Source organism: Xenopus laevis, chromosome 1L (assembly GCF_017654675.1).
Source record: "Xenopus laevis strain J_2021 chromosome 1L, Xenopus_laevis_v10.1, whole genome shotgun sequence".
Taxonomy (NCBI): domain Eukaryota; kingdom Metazoa; phylum Chordata; class Amphibia; order Anura; family Pipidae; genus Xenopus; species Xenopus laevis.
This window is the reverse complement of record NC_054371.1, coordinates 201,418,187-201,425,774: the sequence shown is the minus strand read 5'-3', so window position 1 is coordinate 201,425,774 and position 7,588 is coordinate 201,418,187. Positions and strand designations below refer to the sequence as shown.

The 7,588-nt window shown below is 42.7% G+C and overlaps 1 long non-coding RNA gene and 1 other non-coding gene across 2 annotated transcripts; both read right to left on the bottom strand.

The window, feature by feature from the left end:
• Positions 1-2,614: 2,614 nt before the first annotated feature.
• LOC108717923 lies at positions 2,615-5,824 on the bottom strand. The gene is made up of 2 exons (XR_001935930.2): positions 5,485-5,824; positions 2,615-3,109 (listed from the first exon to the last, which is right to left on the bottom strand). It is a non-coding gene; the product is annotated as an uncharacterized LOC108717923 (long non-coding RNA).
• LOC121396275 lies at positions 5,054-5,187 on the bottom strand. The gene has a single exon (XR_005962944.1). It is a non-coding gene; the product is annotated as a small nucleolar RNA SNORA47 (small nucleolar RNA).
• Positions 5,825-7,588: the final 1,764 nt, after the last annotated feature.

Here is a 7,588-nt window from a genome sequence, read left to right as displayed (position 1 = left end):
CTCCGATTCTAAGGTAAGTCTCTGAAAAAACCTATCCCCAGGAAGCCTCTCTTGATTAGTGCTTCTGAACTAGGGATGCAACAAATCCGCAATTTTTGGATTCAGCCAAATCCAGATTCTTTCATGAAAAATTAAACAACCTTAATTTGCATATGCAAACTAAGGTATGAAAGGGATGAGAACTGTGCACTGCACATGGTGGGGTGAAGCTCTCTTGTTTGCAAATCCATCTGGAAAAGGCCAAATCCTGGATTCCGAACATATCTTTAACAGCTGCACATTGAGTGGTACCTGCATCTCATGCACATAAATGCTGCTGGAACACTGGGTTATGGCATGCCCAATAGGAATGTTTTGCATGCTCAAAGTGCTATAAATACATCAGACTCCAGCTATGGGTTAATATGGCCATGGGTATGCAGCCTTCATTATATAGACTAATGCAGAGTGTATGCATTCAGGGGTGGTTGTCCTACTGTAGCACCAGTGCATGTTCTTTTTGAAATAGTGTAGCAGAAGTCCATTCTTTCAGATGTGTAAAGGTCCCCATAGACACAAAGATCGTTCGTTGGTGAACAATCTATTTCAGATCAATCCGACCAATCCGTCAAATTATCATGAGGTTAGTGGGAATCGAACGATCGTACATCTTATGATTTTTCAGAAAATTGATCGGCCAGGTTAAAAAATGTATCTGTCCCAGTGCAATCTATCTGTGTTTGCAGGGCCAAGCAGGCAGCTACCCTCAGTTTTGCTGGCAATATCGCTTGAAATGGTCTTTTTAGTTGATGGACAAATCGTACATTTAAACGATCATTTCGAGATAATCGTGGTCTCACGATAACGAAAAGATCTTTTAAAAACCTTTACATCTATGGCCAGCTTAAATGTGCTGGTTTCTGCTACACTGTTTCAAGAGAACCCACCAGTGCAAAGACTATAAAGACAGCCACACTTGAGCCAAGACTGCATGCAAATCCAAATGTCCGCTACAGTGACTGAAGTAGAAACAACGGATAGTGATGAGAAAAGGATGCCCAAGAACTGGCGTGTGTAGCATGTAAAAATGATGTTCTTAAGCTGGCCATAGACGCACAGATCCTATCGTACGAATCGAGGATTCGTACGATTTTCGGATCGTGTGTGGAGAGTCCCGACATCTTTTGTCCAGCAGAGATTGGTCGATCGGACAGGTTTGATTTTGACCCGACCGATCCTGCCGGAGCCCATTGCGCCATACGGCCGAACGTTCAGATTACCCCCGATATAGCCATGCTCGTTAATGGCATATTGGGGAAAGATCCGCTCGTTTGGCGATGTCGCCAAACGAGCAGATCTTTGCGTCTATGGCCACCTTTAGTTGGAAACACTTTGGCGTTCCAAACTGTACTAACTTAGAAATAGGAGCTTAACTGTACAATGAAGGCCCCCCCCCCCCGAAACATTGATATATCAAACTGTCAGGAAGCAGCATCCACCCAAAAACAACTCGTCAGGCGCTTGACTGGATGGATTTGTGCACAATGTCAAGTGTCGGCTAGAATGCTGGAAAGTTTCTGGTCATTGGAGTAGTAGAAACACTTTTCTGGAAGTGAATTGCACTTCACCATCTGGCAGACAATAATAGCTGCCTCTAAAGTTTGTATAACTGCCTCATTTTGTACCGGTAATATTGTAGATGGCCAGCATTAGAGGCTTACCAACCACTATCCTGCAAAATAGTTTCCATTTATTTTTATGATTAAGATTGCCACATGGTGCTTGAGAACTGCCATTAATTGTATCACTAAGAATGTCAATGATTTTAGCCCATAGGCATAATTATCTCCATGTTTTGATGAAACAATTGCTTCCCTGTATTAAGGCTAGGGTCACACAGGGCCAAAATCAGCCCCTACCGCAGGCAGTATCCTCCCTGTTTGCATCTGGAACCATTAAGGGGCAGATTTATTAAGGTTCAAATTGAAAATTCAAATTTTTTTTTTCTATGGTCAAAACTTTCTAATTGTGAATTATCCAAACTCGATTCAAGTTTTATCACACTCTTGCCCTTTAAGAACTTGAATTAGACTATTAACCACCTAAAACCTGCCGCGTTTATGTATAAGTCAATGGGAGAGGTCCAGGGGCCAATTTGGACGTTGGTAGTATTCATGACATTCAGGCTCTTCAGTGAAAAAAAAAATTTAAATTGAGTTGTTGAATTCGATTCGTGTTTTCAGGTCGGGAATTTTTGTCTGAGTTTTAGATATTCAAATTTTTTCTTATAAATAACCCCCATGTCGAATTTTGAGTATAATCAAATTTAATAGAGTTTAAAAAAAAAAAAAAACAAATTAATTTGAAATTCAACCTTTAATAAAAGTGCCTTTTAGTGTCAGCTTCGGCACAAACAATTGGCGGTTTTTGGCAAAGAAATTCAAAACTTTTGCATTTATTCACACTACCAGCTTTCCTTTGCTAGCCCTTATCGCTCTGTCCACAATAGATGTGAAATATAATTACTAGTGTGCAGTTTAGGGAAGCTGCCATGTTGATAAAGTTACTGTGCCATTGCTATGCTGATCGTACACAAGGAAACGTATATTAATCCTGCCAAAGTAATACAAGTCCATTTAAGAGCAAACAATTTATGTATAATTTATTTACAAAGTGTAATTACATTTATACAAATACGAGATCTTTTTACAAGAAATGATATTAATGGTTCTGGTCAGTTGGGGATTTGATGAAGGTTCCCAGTTGCTTCGTATTTACGTCCTGTAGTTGCTGCAGTTGCCGTTGCCCCCGCCGTAGCAGATACTCTATGTGCATAACGTCTGTCTTTGGGATCTTTGCATTTTTTTGGAATTCATCTCTGATTCGGGGTACAAACCCAGGTTTCTCTTTCCCAGCTTGTAAAAACTGTCGGTAAAGACTCAGAATTTGCTTTTGTAATTTACTGTGTCTTACCATTGTGCCTCACCACATCCGAGTTATCCAATGGCAGAAACAAGTCCGGTCACAGGTTTCCTTGCAAATGGCTCATTCGTCAACAAGGGTCGAGCTGCATTGCCTTTAGCAGATGATCTGTGTCTAAATCTTCAGGCATTTTGGACAAAGGGAACCTCTACAGGAGAACAAGAGAGAATTCAGTGTTTGATCATCCCACTATAGCGATGTATAAGTATGGGACAGACTATAAAAGCCAATAAACCTCTTCAAATTGTAGTTTACCCACTACCAGTATTTACAGTCAGCCTATAAATAGACTTAGTACTGCTCTGTCATAAAAGCACTCACTCACTGTAGCTTGGTCGCCAAACAAGCAGATCTTTGCCTCATTTTGCCTAGTTGATTCAATGGTTTGGTTGCCCAGCTGATACTCTAATCATATGGGGACCTATGGAAATCATATATCTGCCAGTTAGCAGTTGGGCAGGCTGATTGGGAGGCCCCATACATGGGCCAATAAGTTTATGACTCGGGCACGAGGGTAGGTTTTATTGTCCAGTGTATAGTGTATGGCAGGATAAGCTAAGCCAGCTATAAAAGTACTGCTGAAGCTTTGTGCAATTGTTGTAATCACATGACATCCCAAATAATCCATCAATATACACGTGTAATGGATATTTGGGGACTGGACATGTTGGAAGATCTTATCTGCAACTGTATATAGCACTGACATGTACCCACATCATCTCTTCAATGATTGCTATTCTGATAGGAGTGGTTCACCTTTAAGTTAACTTTTAATATGTAATAGAATGGCTAATTCTAAGTAACTTTCTAGTTGGCCTTCAGGTTTTTTTTTTTTTTTTTTATAGTTTTTGAATTATTTGCCTTCTTCTACTGACTCTTTCCAGATTAGCCTCCTGTCCTGCCTGCACCTGAAATTATTGTGTTGCCGAGTGCAAGCTTCTGTGTGAGATTTCTGTGCTAGAATGTAAACCTGAAACTACATGTCTCTGCACCTGGGCTGACAGTTGTTCCGGGTGCAGGTTAAGCAGAAGGCATATGCCAGTCTACAGATCTTAGATTTAAAATGTGTTGAGTAAAACTTATGCTGCTTCTTTTATTGCAACTGGCATTCCCCCCCCCCCCCCACACAGTGTCAGAAAGATGGCTGGCAAAAAACTTTTCCTTCCTGCTGCCTTAGATAAGGCACCAGCGTCAGACTTGCTTCGATTACAAGAAGGCCAATATTTGACAATTTATCTTTATTAGGGTTGCCTTGTCATTTAAGGGCTGAGACTAATGATGTGCGGGCGGACCCGATACCCACGGGTTTGACTCGACCTTGCACTGCTCCTCGCGGTTGCAGGGTTGAGCTCTTGCCACCTTCAAATGCTGGCATCCGACTTCTGGTTTTATAGTCTCGCGTCTGCTCGCCCCGCCCCTTTTGTGAGGTCATTGGCTGGGCGGGTCTATAAAAGGACCCTGGAAGCGCGGGCGGGCGGCAGCAGGGCAGGTTAGGGTCGGGGAAACCCTGACCCGCACATCACGTCTTCTTCGGGCGACTAATCTCCCCAAAAAAAGTTTGCCGGCTAGAATCTAAATTGACGGCAGGGTGGCACTCGAATCACGCTTTCCGACGTTGCCTGGCGAGAAAACTTTGGGCAACTTTGAAAAACGATGTGATTTAGATTCTAGCCGGCACAAAGGTTTTCGGGGATATTAGTCGCCTGAAGAAGAGTCGATTAGTCGCCGGGCAACTAAATCTCCCCGTGTGTTTCTGCCCTAAGAGTGCCCTTTTAGGTTATAATCATAATGAGGTTAAATATAAGGAAGCACTGCTCCAACAACCAGAGCAGAAGGGTGTTTGCCCCATTTCTCACCCCAATGGGCATAGTCTCCTCCACTACCCACAATGCTTTGCATGCAGTGACTAACAAACCTGTAATGAAGAACAGCAGACACGTGCAAGGCATTGTGGGACATGGAGTTTGACCCGAGACAAATTATTGCAGAATGATTGCAACTTTAGTACCACAGGCTGGTTGATCTACGCAAAGTAAAACAATATGGCGGCTCCCAACCTCTGACACGTGGTGCTGCCTGTGCGCATAGAAATAAAGTGTTAGTGCGGAGACTGCAGGGTTCACTAACGTGCGTAGGAATCCGCGCAGCCGGCGCATTGATACTGTAGGAGGATATAACCAGTAGGAAGCAGTATGGCAACAACTACCCCACCTTCTCATGCCTCCATAGCACAATCTATAGCACAATCACTAGCACAATCACAGGCCCGAGGGAATTAGAGCTTTATCTTCATGTCAACAAGCGGTGGCCGGCGCGGAGCGAGATCGGGCGAATGGCCGCACTTACTAAACGAGCGCACTGACCAAGGACAATGGCAAGAAGGGAGAACGCAATGATACACTAACATTACACACTGTCTGTGCTTGTAACTCCCCCCACTCACGGCTTTTATACTAACGAGCCTGGCCCAAAACAAACTATTTCATAAAGAATTTCGGCCAAAGTCATGCGGCAGACACTGACCTTCCATCTTCGTCTTCCACGCTGCTCCGGTAACACCCACTTCCGCCGCTAGAACTGACGTCATGCGCTACGTCGCTGGCAGGAAGTGCTGCCTCCCATTACAAAAAAAAACGTGCGCTGTATAGTTGAGGCGACTGTGCAGCTAAATTACAAATACAAAGGCGCAGTTTTAACATAAGAACTGTAACAAGTGCAGGCTCCCACTTCTTCCACATACCTCCCAACATTTTGGAAACACAAAGAGGGAGAATTTTTGACCGCGCCCATTTGTGTGACCACACCTCTAATTACCTAATTAAAGTTTGCACACATTTCCGTGGTTTTTATGTGTTATTACCGTTTTGCCAATAAAGGTGAATTTCCCTTTCAGTTGTGTAAGTTCTTATCTTATCTAAACAGTTACAAAAGTATGTTAAGTAAGTATTCTGGGCTGTCTGCCAAGAGCCAATTAAGTTAGACACTTTGTATCTTTTTCTGGCAGTTCAGTGCAGGAGATCAAAGAGAAACTCGGGACATATTAGTAACAAACCTGGGACTGAGAGCTGAGCTGTAAGAAGTGGTACTACTTTAAGATAAGCAGGTCTCTTGGGGAAACTGACTTGCAGCTTAAAGGACAATTCACCTTCATTAGCAAAACTGTAATAACTAAGGTTGCCTTTTCACCGGTTGGGAGTTCTGTGATGCAAAAAGGGGATGGAGCCAAGCAAAGTGCTGTAATAAGAGGGTGGAGCCAAGCAACGTGCCATCGACATTGATCAATGGCCAGAAGGCTGAAAAAACTGTAAGTTCTAAGCAAATTGAGGGCGGGCCAAGGGTTTTTTAAGGGTATTAAGAATTTACTGGCAACTACATTGCCAGTAAATTTGTAATACCTGCCCCAGCCTTGGCAGGTGTTTTACCGGCTATGCCGGGTGGCAACCCTAGTAATGACACATAAAAACCACAGAAATGTGCTCAGACATTCATCACCTGACACATTTTGTAAAATGAATATGATAACTAGAGGGTGTGGTCAAAAATTTGCGCTACAATTCTTGTGGCAAATCTTTTTGTCCGTCTTTCTAATTCTAAAATGTTGGGAGGTATGCTAACCCCAACCCATACCTGATCCCTCAAAGGTTCCCTCGGTTGGGAGCTGCTAGCACTCCCCTCCAATAGCTGCCAAAGTGCAAGTGCAGCAAGCTGTGTCCAGCAAGAGGAGGGGTGGGTTTTGGAGGAGCTGGAGCTCTGAGCTTGGGTAGGGGCCCCCAGTCTGACACTGGAAGTGCCAGTAACACCACAATATATAAGCTAAATTAAAGCATACAGATCATAGGCTCTGTTTAAAGCCTTGGATACAATGTTTGTAAAGTGTGTTTCCAAAATTTCTTTCTTCTTTGGCGCTGTAACAATCTTGCCACCCAATGCATAGTTGTAATACAATTATCTAGGCATTTCTTGAACATTCTGAGGGACCCAGTTTACCCCCCCCCCACACACACACCATCAGCAAATTGTCAATATAGTGCCACCATTTGAGGCAATCATTCTGAAACAATTACAGCTGTGTATGCAAAATTTACTCATTAATTCATGAAAATGTTGGCGCATGTGGAAGAGACAATGGATCCCAACGAGGTCCCCTGTAATTGGAGATAAAAAGAGTCCTAAAATAGAAAACAGCTAGTGACTAGAGACCCATATAGAAATTGCATTGTAATGTTTATTCTTATATGTGTATATTATATATTGAAGAACTTCATCCGAACAACAAATGGATGACATACAAAATTAGGGCACAGCATTTCCGCATTGAAGTAAAGTACTTCTTTAACTCTTGTCCTGATGAAGCCTCTTCCTCCATTAGAAAGAAATGTTCCCACACCAGGTTTCATTCATTTAATGATACTAAAGGTGGTTATAGACTTCAATTGAAATGTAATCACAACTGCCCATACACATAAGCAAGGAATTAGCAGCTTCATTCTTAGCGGTGGGTTACTGCAGTTGAAAATATTTGCTTTAGGTGTTTAAATTGGGGCAGCGGCTATACTTGCCCATGCTGGGGTCCTGTAGGCTTCCCATAGGAAACAGACAAATTACATATTCCATTAAATCTGTTTAA